At 47.2% G+C, this 13,916-nt stretch overlaps 1 long non-coding RNA gene across 2 annotated transcripts; it reads right to left on the bottom strand.

Annotated features, from left to right (window-relative positions):
- Nucleotides 1-6,976: 6,976 nt before the first annotated feature.
- Nucleotides 6,977-11,160, bottom strand: LOC133710040 (uncharacterized). 2 transcript variants are annotated; one of them, XR_009846440.1, is made up of 7 exons: nucleotides 11,097-11,160; nucleotides 10,712-10,953; nucleotides 10,153-10,228; nucleotides 9,381-9,550; nucleotides 9,138-9,293; nucleotides 8,674-8,761; nucleotides 6,977-7,352 (listed from the first exon to the last, which is right to left on the bottom strand). It is a non-coding gene; the product is annotated as an uncharacterized LOC133710040 (long non-coding RNA). The 2 variants fall into 2 exon arrangements; XR_009846439.1 differs by having other exon boundaries at nucleotides 8,649-8,761.
- Between the last annotated feature and the right edge of the window lie 2,756 nt (nucleotides 11,161-13,916).

The raw sequence follows: 13,916 nt of genomic DNA on the forward strand, positions 1-13,916 counted from the left end.
AGCGGTCCGCCCACTGGACCCGTGTTAATCAAGGATTAGGCTACCGCTGAATTCTTATACATTAACATTGGCGCCGTCTGTGGGAACCCTTGAACAAAAGGTGTACATACCTCCACTATTGTGGAGGATTTGCCATGCCATCAAGCATAATTAACACCCTCATAGTGGGCCCACAAGTCATGGTGGGACCCAACCGCGACATGCATCACGTAACCGGATGTTCAAGCTACGCTACGGTATCCGGAAGTGGCAAATACGTCGCTGGGAAGCCATTTTCCCGGCTGTTAATGTGTAAGAATTGAGCGGTAGCCTAATCCTAAGTTAACGCGGGTCCGGTGGGCGGACCGCACACTTGTGATGGTTCTCCGCTAGCTGTCAAATAAGATACAAAGTGGCGTCAAAGGGAGACCGCGCTGGGCGGTCTTCTCTTCTCCGATGCCTAAGTCAGTCGATGTATCTGTGTTGACAAAGTAACGAAGGACAAGTATTTAATGCGTAATTAATGAGGAAAGAGGAGTTGACCTTTTATAGGTGAGGAAGGGGCTGGCCTTTTCCTTGTTTTCGATGTGGGACTGAAGTGCTTCAGTTCTCAGCTTCTGGAGCTTCTGATGCTATCTGGGCGCAGCGCGTGGTGGCGCGTTAGCGGTGATCTGGGGACGAGCCGGGGAGTTGCGAGTAACATGAGCGTAGCTCTTCTATAGCTAATTATGCTTTTGCAAATGCTTGTGTAAGCATGTGTAAGTACAAGTCCCCCAAGTCCCCAGTCAAGGAGGTCGATCTTGGTTGGGGAGTTGCCTAGCGGTTTGAAGCGTTACTCTAGCTAGACTTGCAAAAGCTTAATTAGCATCAGTGCGTTGTCAACCATGGACTTACTGAACAAGCGCTTTGTGCCCTTTCGGGTGGGCCCCTGCTAGGCCCCCCAGGGAGTCCCCCACTCCCTGACTAAGATAGACCTCCATGTGGTCGGCATTTTGTTTGTTGAGGGGAGCTGCGCGGAGCAGAGGGTATTGGGTAGCGAGCCCAATTTTTTGATACCCTATTTTGGGGGGTCAACGTGCCTGATCAGGGCAGTCGTAGACTGTTGACGTATCCCCTTGTCCCGGAGGAGCAAGTTTTATCTGCAACGCCGCGTGGCGGTCGTTGCGAAGATGAGTTGAGCGGGAGAAGTTCCGCTAGCGGGAATGCGCTTAGCGGAGACTGTCTCACGTGCGAAATGAGCGGGAGAGGTTCCGCTCGCGGGAATGCCCCTAGCGGAGACTGTCTCACGTGCGGGTGAGCGGGAGAGAAGTTCCGCTAGCGGGAATGTGCTTAGCGGAGACCGTCTCACATGCGAGGTGATATGCCTGTCCCCTTTTTGACGGTTACTTTGTCTGGAAGATTTGTCTGACAGTTACCTCCAAGTGTCAGCCTCTAATTGGGTTGGCGTGTTTGCATACGCCTGTTCTGCGCGCTCATCCCTTCGCCATAAATGCGAGTAATTATCGTTTTTGTAACCGAGGTGACGCTTCGGTTAATCCGGATAGTGGGTGAGATAGTGGGGCACATGTACGGTTTGCGCGTGGTGTCGTTTCGCGCGAATGGTCAGGATTTGTTTGATGTTGACATAAAAGAGAGGGAAACCATAGTGGTTTTAATATCTTCTGTATTTCAAAGCCCGATTCTTCGTCTTCAAGCTGCTGTTCTCTCTGTAAATTTTCGATTTTCTTGCATTTTGGATAGCCTCTGCCTGTGGTTGTGCGTGACTGAGGGTTTAGGAGTGTATAGGGATGGGTTTGGGGGATTTCAGCAGAGTTTTGCATGTTATGGGATTAGTTGGATGGTTGAATTTGGGTTGTGGTTGAATCTATGCCATGTTCTTGTTTTGGTATTTTCTGGGTTTCTGGGATTGGTTGTTGTTGGTGTTCTTGCCTGAAAAAGTGATGTAGGGATAGTCTAGATCTGTTTAGCATTGACTGACCTTGGGTTTTAGGGTTTGTGATGGCTAGCGTTGTCTTGATTTTGAGCAGTGAGGATTCCGGGTCTGACGAGTCGCTCAGCGGTATTGATAGGTTTATTAATGACACGTTGCGTCCGTCTACCCGTGCAGAAGTCCCACTGTCCGCACCGCTAGACATCGAGCCGTTGCAATCAATAACCTGGGGAGAAGCCATGAAGCGTGTCGATCGTCCAGAGAGTTCATCGGCACGCGGGGCGGATGTCGCTCAGGACTAAGTCCAGGAAAGGCGGGCGAACCATAGTGAGGCCAGTGGTTCCGCTCAGGAGGGAGCGGTAGGCGGAGATGAGATAGAGTCCGCCTGGGTGTTGCGGGACGGCACTCCGGTGGACGAGGCGGGAGGTCCGATGAGTGCGTCCACCATTGCCAGGATCAAGCGGACATATCGCCGGTCACGCCGCCCACCTCAGATGAGAGAGCGTCGCTCTTGGGGGCTGGTCACGCCGTAGTTCACGAGGCCATGTTCCGCCAGGGTGTGACGTTTCCGCTGCTGCCCAACTTTCAGATTCTAATCTGCAAGTTTGACGTTGCGCTTGGGCAGGTGTGCCCCAACATGTGGGGTTTGTTGATGGCGCTGAACTCGTTGTGGCAGTTGTCCGGCTGCGAGGGTCCGATTGTGGCGGAGGTTCTGCACTTTTACGAGTTGGTGTATGTGAGACGTCGGGGATGCCGCGGACAGGTGAACCTCACTCGCCGCCAGGGTGCCTTTAAGTTGATCGAGAACCTGAAGGATTCGATGGGCCGCTGGCGATTGACCTACTGTGTTGCGACGTCAGGGTGGGAGTACGATGCTGGGGTAAACGTCGGGGCACCGACGCATAGGATTAAGTCAGAGTTTCAGCCGATCCGAGGTTGTTGCTAGTTTTCGTTTCTCTGAGCGGGCGGAACCGTGTTTTGTGCTTGGCTATAACTGCTGTTTGTTTTCTTGTGCAGCGGGCCTACGGTTTAACCTGACGCGCGAGGAGGAGTGTCGACTGGCGAGGATCAAAGGTTGTTGGCGAAACCGTAATCTTATCGACCTCGTCTGCTGACCAACTGGGACATGTTGGTTGACCTGAAGTTGACGCGTGCCGTTGGTAAGTAACTCCCGGCCATCTGTATATTGTACTTGGCTTGTCATTTTGTTGATTGGTGTTGTGCCTGTTTAGATTCACCGCCGGGAAACAAGGCAAGTCACGACGCGTTTGTTAAAGCAATGGATCGCGCGGAGTTGCAGAATTTCATGGAGGACATGTATGCTGCTGGATTGGAAGTTCGGCGCACGGTCGTTGATCCCGCGACTCTGGCGTTGAGTCAGTCTGAGGTCGCCGTAGTGATGCCAATGCCGCATCATTCGCATCTCCCTGTCGCTGTGTCACCCGCCGAGCAGGCGGAGGTTGGAGCTGAACGTGGGGCTGCTGGCAGTGCCCGGGCACAAGTTGCGGCGGAGGTGGTGAGGGAGAGAGTGCCTACTATTCGTTGCGGTCAGCGGGAGTAGGTGGCGGCGGCGAAGGCTCCTGTCACCATTGCAGGGTTAGAGCCCGAAGGATCGCAGGGGGCTGCTGTTGGGGGTTCCGCCCCGGGTCCTGCTCTTCGTAAGAGACGTCAGAATGATGTCGATGAGCAGGAGGATGTGACTGAAGTGCTACCGGTCGGGGTGCGCCAGCCTAGGTAGAAAAAGGCCAAGCAGGTTGAGCCGTCGGCTACCGTTGCCGCTGCTGAGGAGGCCGCTGGGGAGGGGTCCCGCAGCGGGTTGGATTCTTTTGCCGCCTATACGGAATTCCTGAGTGAGCCAGAGCGGGAATTTCTCTACCATCTATGCGAGCGGCTTGGGTTCGGCGGGCTGGATGGGATTGCCCGCCCGACGGTAATTCAGCAGTCGCCGTTTAGCTCGGCGTTTGGACATCTATCCGTTGGGCTTCATGAGTTGTTCCATGCGGCGTCGCAGCAGCCCCGAATTGAGCGGCAGCTGAGGGAAGAAGTTGAAGGTCTTCAGAGAGAGCTGGCGGAGACGCGAGACAAGCTGGTGGATACTGAGCGGCGCCTGACTAAGGCGGAGTGTGACGCGCTAGACGCTCGCGGCAAGCTGTCCGTTGCCATTGAGCGGGATATAGAGCGGAACGATCGTGTCAGTCAGCTTGAGCATGAAGCAGCCTTGGCGAAGGACCAACTGATGGCGAAGGTCAAGAAGGTTGAAATTCTTCAGCGGGATTCTGCCGCCAAGTCCGCGGAGCTGAAGAAGTTGGAGGAAGAAATTGCCCGCCTGGGGCGTGAGAGGGGTGAAGTGGAGACTGCGGCTGTGGAGTCGTTTAAGCAGTCCTCGGCGTACCGGCGGGCGCTGATCGATGCGGCGAAGTCTGGTGCCGCAGCCAACCTGGAAACACTGAGTAAGAAGGGTGCCATAGACTGGTTCAAAGCAAACCAACCTGCCGGCTCCGCGGGTCGGCCGTCCGTTCCAGTGAGCGGGAGTGCTGCTGGGCAGGCCGAGGATGCGCGTTCCGGTGGCGGTGAAAGCAACCATGGTTTGGGGGTTGGGTCCGAGCGGACTCCACAACCTACTCCATCTGAAGTCTCTCGGGTGAATTTTATGGCGGCTCACACGCGGGCGGATGGTACTCCTTTTACGCCGAGCCCTACCGCTCATGGGTCCGACCAAACGAGCCGCCTAGTCGTGCAGGGGCCGTTAGCTGAAGGTGAAGAAGTTCCGCCAGCCGTGATCAATCCGTAACGACGTTCCTTACTTGTTTTTGTAATAGTGGTACCTTTTATTTTGTAACTTAACTTGACCCTATTTTGGGCGGGGAGTCCCGACCCTGGATAATACTAAGTGTTTTTGCTTATTGTTTGCTTTGCATGTTGATACACCGCCAGAGCTTCTTGCTCCATGCTTTTGTTAATCAATGAAACACTAAAGGGATTAAGATTGTTCTGCGTGCACGATATAGCGGACTTTATCCGCGTATGTTGTCGGCGTTGCCAACTAACTTGTGCGTAAAGAGAACAATGGTTTGAATAATTCCTCGTTTCATTGATAGCTGGGAGACCAGCGTTTACAAAAGAGGGAGAGTACCCATTGGGTAGCTTCCCTTAGCTAAATATTGAACAAAAATTTAGCTAAGTCAAGATGCTCTGGGGTAGTGAGATGACTATTTGTAGTAATACCGAAGGTGTTCGGTATTCCAAGGGTGGGTCGAGGTGACACCATCCTTGTCCAATAAATAGAATGTGCCGGGGCTGACGACCTCCACTATTTTATACGGTCCTTCCCAAGTTGGGCGGAGAGCTTTTGGTCGTGGAATGACCTCCTTCATTACCCAGTCCCCCAATTGGAGGTTCCGGGCCTAAACTCTGGCGTTATAAAAACGCGATACCCTCTGCTTGTTTTGCAAGTTGTGCAAATGGGCTTTGTGGCGTTTTTCCTCGATGAGATCTTTGTCGAGGTTGATGCCCTCGCCATTGGTTTTGGGGTAGTAGCCTTCAACCCTGGCGGTAGGCTGGGTGACTTCTATGGGTAGGACGGCTTCTGTTCCGAACATCATGCAAAATGGCGTTTCGCCATTAGCGGATGTTGGGGTTGTTCTGATTGCCCATAGTACTTCTGGTAATCGCTCCGCCCATAAGCCCTTCGCGTCGTCGAGTTTGTTTTTGAGGAGCTTTTTGATTATCTTGTTTGCCGCCTCAACCTGGCCGTTAGTCTGAGGGTGCGCCACGGATGCAAAATTCATCTTGGTGCCCAAGTTGGCGGTGAAAGATATGATCTCCTCATTGTTGAACTGTGTTCCATTGTCTGTAATGATGGTATGGGGGTCGCCGTAGCGGCAATAGATGTTCTTCCACAGAAAGCGGATTACCTTGGCGGTAGTGATTGCTGTCAGTGGTTCCGCCTCTATCCATTTGCTGTTGTAATCGATGGCCACAATGATGTATTTGAATTGGCCCTTGGCGGTTGGTAACTTGCTGACCAGGTCGAGGCCCCACGTGGAGTGGATCCATGGGCCAATAATGATAGAGAGCGGCTCTGCTGGTGCATGGGGGAGATCCGCGTACTGTTGGCACTTGTGACAAGATCTGGAGATTTCTCTAGCATCATCGGCGAGTGTTGGCCAGAAGTATCCTTGCCGCATGGTGCGGTTAGCCAAAGATCTGGCGCCCGAGTGATTGCGGCATTCTCCTGCATGTATCATCTGTAAGACAACCTTCCCGTCCTCTGGGGTGAGACACCGGAGGTTGGGATGAGTGAATCCCTGGCTGTAGAGCTTGCCATTCTGTATGTTATAGCGGGTTGCTCGCCGCTTTAGTTGTCTTGCCGCTACCTTGTCCTCTGGTAGTGTGCCGTTGAGCTTGTATTCAATTATCTCGTCTATCCAGCTAGGATTAACCTCAATATTGAATATCTCCGCCAAGGTCCTGGTGATGCTTGGTCTGTCAAGGCATGCCTTGCCAAAAACATTATCAGACGACAGATGGAAACCGTTGTGGGATATGGAGAGCCACCGTTGTAGACCGAGCCGCTGTCTGATGAAAATTCAGACAACGGTGGAACACAGTTGTCTGAGAAACATACAGACAACGTGTATGTGTTAAACATGTTGTGTGATACTCGACAGATGGCTTGGCAGATGGCTCGGCAGATGCCAGGCGCAGCTGCGCGGCAGTTGCGGTGCTGCCTTCAAACAACAGTGCTAGTTTTGAAGCTGTTGTATGTTGAGCTTCTCAAACAACAGACTTTTATTTTGTGTGTTGTCTGACTGATATTCAAACTTCAGTTCTTGGACTATATCTGTTGTCTGATTAACTTTGGGACAACATAATTCAATTTCTTCTGTTGTTTGATTAACTTTGCGACAACAGAGTTTAATTGCTTCTGTTGTGTGAGTGTAGATTACAAGACAGTGATTTGTTAAAAACCGATGTGTGATATGAATGATTGCAGTGTGATTTGTCCTCATTTTTGGCCATTCAGACAACAGGCAGTTATCATTATATATGTTCTGTTGTCTGATGATTTGAACATATCCCATTCCTGAATTAAATTGTGCATTTGATCCATTTACATATCAAATATAAACATTGCAAACCACTAATCATTGAACCTAACATTTTAAACAAGAAAACCATTCTAGTGCATGCCCATCTACTTGGGACATCAAAAAGCTAATACATATATATCGATTGTTCCAAAACATGCAACACATGGTGCATGACAATGTACCAGCAGAGAAGCACAAAAAAAGATGTTTTCCTTAGCAAAAATGGACCAGCAACAAGTGCGCTACTTCATGGCTCATGCACATATTTGTTGACAACAAACTTCCCCCACTCATTTCGCACTTGATCAATATCCGCTTGGGGTGTATTGGTTGCTGCCTCTCCTCTCCCACTAAAATCAGTTTATTATATCAAAAGAATTAGTTAATCATTTTGCGAATAACAAGGGGCATGATCAGGGAGTAAAATTTGATCTCAAGTAAATAATCCATATAAAATTTAATGAAAAACCAAATCAGTAAACATATATATAAACCTTGTACATTGAAGTAATGGTTGGTTTTCACTTTTCATAGGCATAGCTAGACTTTCGACAACATACAAATTCAAGTTCACAAACCATGAGTAAAAGAGTAATCAGATAAAAGAATTAGATTTAAAACAAATGAAAAGTTTACCCATACTTTGATTCGAAAGTATGAGAGATCAGCTTTTTCATTAGCAAAACTGAAATTGGCATCAACTTAACATGTAAAGTCTCTTTACTGTAAGCAAACTCTTGTAGGAAAAAAAAGGGAAATTTGACCAACTGTGCACAACTAAAAAATTTTGTTCAGATCAGAAAGTCATTGCCAAGGCTTTTGGTAAATGGCGAAGGCTAAAACGTCATAAGTACTTAAAAGCCAAGAGCATCTATTAGTTATTAATACAGGCAGACCTTCATTGAGTGATCTATTTTTGAGTTCGTAAACTCGTAACTTCAATGTAGCTGTAGTCAAAGAACGAAGCTTTGCTTCAAGTGAATTCAACAATTGAGAAGCTTTGTTTCAAAACGTAGTGCAGGGTAAATCAAAAATCAGTTTTTTTTTTTTTTTTGCAAGGCAGGAAAGAAGTCAGCAAGTATGTTGAACATGTATATCAGCAGTCGTAAAATTCAAAAGGGTGTAGAAAAGAGAAAGAAAAGAACTTTGTTTTAATATAGGCCTAATAATGAAAGTTTTGGTTCCAAGTTTGACTCAACAAACGTGACACAAGAGTGTATTTCAAATCAGACTTTTCATACCAAAACACAACGTCGACATATGTACCAAATTGAGAACTTGATACGAGAAAGCATTTAAGGAAAAGAGTAAAATTGAGGATATAATTTGGTGTGCACAGAGTAGAGAATTTCTGCAAGTATGGCTCAAATGCTAGTTTCAAATCAGCTTTTCACTTGAGCATCAACTTTTAATAGGCAAAGACATGATGCAGCTTTATTTGCTGTAAAGCTTTGTAAGAAGAAGACACAAAGAATATTATAGTTTATGTTCATACTTCGAAGAATTCCAGCAAATTATGAAACAGAACTTTAACATAACAAATCTTTTCTGAGGAATAAGTACTTGAGACTCTTGTGATCACAAGAGTCTCAATACTTATTCACCCAAAAAAATTAGAATTTAACCATAAAAAAAAAATGCCTTACTCTGATTTCAGTTTTTAACCACCACCTTAGTCATGACTCAAGGTTGGGTTGTGACATGCCTTTTCAGTTATGGGATCCGATACGCAAGAGCACAATTTTTTTAATGGGATGACCTGCAAATAAAGTCCATTAAGAAAACCAGGATGTTGTGATTGACTAATATGGGTAATCAAAACAAGCTCTATGTGCCTAACCATACCATTCTTCATACTCAGATATATAATTTGTATTCTACTTATAACTTAAAAGATGGTTTTTTTTTTTAACTTTATAACTCACTAGACTACCTAAAAAGTAGTCTTGCTGTTCATTTTTCACATTACTTAAAAAGAAAAACTCGCTCGAATAAGAATCTTAGTCTTTAACCAGAGCCATGCAAAAGGTACCAATGACAATGAATATGTACCCTAAATGGTTGATTCAATGACAAAGTAAGAAGATAATGAAAACAAATTTGAACTGAACCAAAAGCAAGAAAAAAGACCTAACCTTCTGGGATCCCTTGCCCAATCAATCTCGCTTTTCGACCCGTCTGCTTGAGAGTTTCAGTCATGGTCTTCAGAGTTTCAGTCATAAAGCAGGGAGCCATACAACCAACTCAACTGGATCGACATCATGAGCGATAACCACAAGCTAGGCCTTGTTCTGCAAATAAATGCATTATAGACAATGTCACTCAAACATAATCAATAATAAGGAAATACAACATTAGTAGAAGGTAGAGAATAATACCTGCTCAATGAGGTAGGTGACATGGTTGAGACCGTACTTCACAACAATAGGCTTCTTGGCTTCAACAGTCTTTCCTTCAGTCTCTGCCTGAGCCCTTTTCAAAAGACGCTCCTTCTTCTCTGCTTTGTCTTCAGGCCTATACTTCAGCAGCATCTTGAACAGGCTTGTTACTACAGGCAAGCAAAAAAAAAAAATAGATATATTAAATCAAGTAGTCCAGACTAGTGGAACCAACATCAATCTTGCTCCCCACAAAAACAAAATGAAATAGAACATATATAGAATATTATAAACACTAGCATCAACTCACATGAACATGTTTACCATAACCCTGAATTTTAACAAGGGCATAGAAATACAATTGCAATGAACTTTAGAAAAGAAACTACCAGGGGAGAAAACTTATTACGAAACACTGGAATTATCTAGCAACAGCACTGAACAATTCACTCTACAGAAAACAAAACAAAAATGCCTATACAAGTACTGGGAAGAAAATGCAAGTATAGTAGAGCAAATTCAAGCATAGTTGGTTCCAGCATCAAATCACTGATCAGACTTCCGACAATTTGATATTTGGCAAAACAACTGTACCGAAACTGCTCAAAAACATGAAAATGACAAACAAAAGAGAGCAATGAACAAATACTAGTAAGAACATATAAATACATTAGTCTATAACAAAAATTATTAAATTCATAGATTACACTAGGAATTGTAACTATAAATAGACATGAGAGAGAGTTCATTATTAAAGGAATAAGAATGGTACCCCTTCCAATATCCACCATCAGTGCCCATCCCAGGTCCGTGAATACTTGATTCCAATAAGATACTTCTACTGGCACCTACCCCATTGAAAAAATAAAACAGATTATTAAGCATCCAGGATGTAACAATTATGATGATAACTTTCATCATGTGCAGCAAACAAACTCTATTGTAAATCTAAGAGTGAAAGAGAAGAACACCCTTAGAGTCACATAAGCCAGCCTCATCGACTAGTTCGCATTACAATTAATGTACTTCAATTACCTTGCTCATGTCCCCGGCAAAGTGTTGGTGAGTTATTAAATTCATTATGACAGACACAAACATTAACTATCTAATAAAATTAGTACATCTAGCACAACTTCAAGGCAAGACACAAACATTCTTTTGGTGAATTAATGATGATAGGCTCAAAAATTTTAGAATTCTTTTGGCAGAGTCATTTTTTGTTTGTTTCTACAAATGCTAGTAAATCAAAAGAACAATTTAGTTACAAATGCTAGTAAATCAAAAGATTTCTTAACATAAGCCATAATTTAGTTACTCTTCAGGAAGGATACCTTTTAAAGCACAATCGTTATCCGTATAGTTTGCTGTATCATATTTAGTTCTCTTGTTCCGTTGAACTTCACTTCCGTACCTGACAGAGGATAAAGTCCCCCAGACCCCTTATCTATAAAGCATCTCAATATGACAGTATGATTGACATGTATGCGTGCTATACTATGGATGATCGTAACTTCCATATTTGCATCTCCGTGGCAGTTGAAGGTTCTGTGTGTTCTCATTTGATTCCATGGGACTGCAAATAACATGCAATAATCATCATTGTTAGTATGAATAAAAATTGAAATTGGATAAAGTTGGGATTGCGACATGCCTATCACTGGAATATAAAACTCTACAAAAGTAAAACCAGAGCAAACAAATTGATAAAAGCTTTACTTGTGTAAGATTCCATGACCATGGCCAAAGGCACCACCTTTGCTTAGTTGGTACATTAGACTCTGCATCATCACAAACCACCATATATGTTTATAAATACTTCAAGGTATTAGCAAGTATTGACTTGTTTAACATATCAAACATGCTCAGTTGACAATCTTGCCAAGGAGTCAGCTTTGGCGTTTTCCTTCCTAGGAATCTGTGTGATGTTGTGGAATTTGAATTTTTGAAGGAGGGTTTTGACGTACCCCAAGTACGCCGCAAGTTGCTTGTCCTTGGCCTGGAAGCTGTTGTTGACTTGGTTGACGACTAACTGGGAGTCACTGAATATGTTGATGTTGTCGAAGCCTGAATTGATGGCTAGAAGCAAGCCTGCGATTAGTGCCTCGTATTCCGCCATATTGTTCGAGGCTGCAAAGTTGAACTTCAGTGCGTACTCTACGTTTAGTCCCGCTGGCCCTGTCAGAATGATGCCGGCGCCAGAGGCCTTGGCGCAGGCGGACCCGTCCACATGTAGATTCCATTGTGAGTGTGGCTGAGGTGAGGGTTCCCTGGCAGTTGTGCACTCGGCGGCGTCCGCTGATGTCTGAGAGATAGGGTTTTCCTCACCCTCCGTGTGTTCAGCAATGAAGTCGGCCACCGCCTGGCCCTTCATGGCGGTCCGTAGCCTGTATTCGATGTCGAACTCACTGAGCTCAATGGCCCATTTGCTGAGGTGCCCAGAGTGCTCGGGGTTCTGCATTACTTGCTTCAGCGGCTGGTTTGTTAAGACATTGGTTGTGTGAGCCTGGAAGTATTGGCGGAGCCGCCTGGCGGAGACGATGAGCGCCAGAGCGAGTTGCTCTAGGGGGGTGTATCTTGTTTCCGCGCCGTTCATGCCTCTGCCGGCGTAGAATACAGGGAGCTTGTTCTGTCCTTCCCTTCGTACAATTGCACAGCTCACCGCGGACGAGGATACAGCCAGGTAAATATATAGTACCTCTCCAGGTACAGGGATGGAGAGAAGGGGGACATCTGCCAGATATTCCTTCAGGTGGTGGAACGCCTCCTCACAGTCCGGAGTCCAGTCGATGACCTTGTGATGGGATCTTTTTATGGCCTTGAAGAATGGTAGACATTTATCGGTGAGTCTGGATATGAAGCGGGATAGAGCGGTGAGTTTGCCCAGGTGTACATACCTCCAATAATATGGAGTATTTACTACGTCACCAAGCATAAGTAACACCCACTTTGGGACATCCACAAGACATGACAAGGCCCAACCGAGACATGCATCGTGTAGCCCTATGTTCAGGCTACGCGGCGGTATCCGGAAGTCGCAAATCCGCCACCGGGAAGCCACCTTCTCGCCCTTGCCAACATGCCTCCATAACATAGCTTTTTACATGTTAAATAGACTAGAATAGTAACTTTGCTTGTCCCACATCGAAGAACAAGTAAAGGAGAGGCATTCCTTCATCTATAAAAGGAATGCCTCCTCCCACAACTCAAGACATTCATTTACATCTCTTGTAATCTTGTTAGGCCGCAAGGCTCGACACACTAGTATAGCTTTCAAGTGGACGTAGTCTCCCGCTCATGCGGAGGCGAACCACTATACATCTTGTGTCACTCTCTCTCTCTCTCTCTCTAAAGCTAACTAGAGATCCCACGGATCACTAACGTTAACATTGGCGCCGTCTGTGGGAAGCCAACACATTGGCTTCGTCACCTTCCATGAGCTAAGTCTGCTTAGCGGAGCTTGAAGAAATTCCTTCCTTCTTTGAGTTTATGTTTGAATTAATGTTTCTTGGCGGCAACTACAGCAGAGTGTGCAGAAATTTGCACCTTGCGGGCTGGTCAACACGTGGTCAACGCCCAGCGGAGTTAGTCAACGCCCATAGAGTGGTCAAAACTTGCAGAAACTGCTCAAAACACCAGCATGTGGGGCTGGTCAATGCTTGGTCAACGCCAGTCAAGCATTGGTCAACGCCCAACCCATGAAAGTCAACGCTGGCACCACCAAAAAAAAAAAAAAAAAAAATTTTTGGGCGGCAAAAATTTGCTCTGGACACCCAGAGAACTTCTCTGGGCACCCATCCAGTTTTCAAATTTCCCGCCAGCCAAATTGCTCCGCCAGCAGCAACTTCGCCGCCCGACCCCCAGTCGCTCCGATCAGCTGCAACTTCCATCTCCGCCGGACTCCTCAGCTGGACGAGTCCGCTCCGCCACACTTCACTGTCGGACTGCGATCTTCCGCCCAACCTTGGCTCCGCTGAGATCCTCCGCCGGCGGTAGCAGCAGCCAAGCCAGCGCGCACCGGTCCGAAGGTTCGCTCCGATGCTTGCATCGCTGCACCAATCCCCCGCTAGGGAGCTCCGCTCCGCCAGGCAGGCACCCAACATCCACGCAGACTCCCAGCACCGCTCCGCTAGCTGGCTCCGCCTCGCTGAGCTTGGAGCTCCGCTCCGCCGAGATCGCCAGAACGCTCCGCTGCGCTCGAGGTACCGCTTCGCTGCACGCTCCGCCGGACCACAGCAAGCGACCCTCCCCTCGCCGGCCACATCCCCTGCTGGCACCATCTCTGACCCAGCGACCCAAGCTGCAGCTCTCCTGCATTCAGCAGCTCCGAGCCGGCGGAGGATCGCAGTTCCGCCCACTACAGGCCTCCGCTGAGCTCCTCCTTCGATATGCCAGTAGCCATGGCCAAGTTGCTTCATCCACCTGCTGGGTCAGCGTCCATACATCCGGTCTCTGCTGCGAGCTCGAGCTTCCGCTCCGAAACAGCTCCGCCGGACTTGATCAGCGGACAGACTCCGCCCAACCCTCCTTCTCAGCATC

The sequence above is a fragment of the Rosa rugosa genome, chromosome 5 (genome assembly GCF_958449725.1).
Source record: "Rosa rugosa chromosome 5, drRosRugo1.1, whole genome shotgun sequence".
NCBI classification, from domain to species: Eukaryota; Viridiplantae; Streptophyta; class Magnoliopsida; order Rosales; family Rosaceae; genus Rosa; species Rosa rugosa.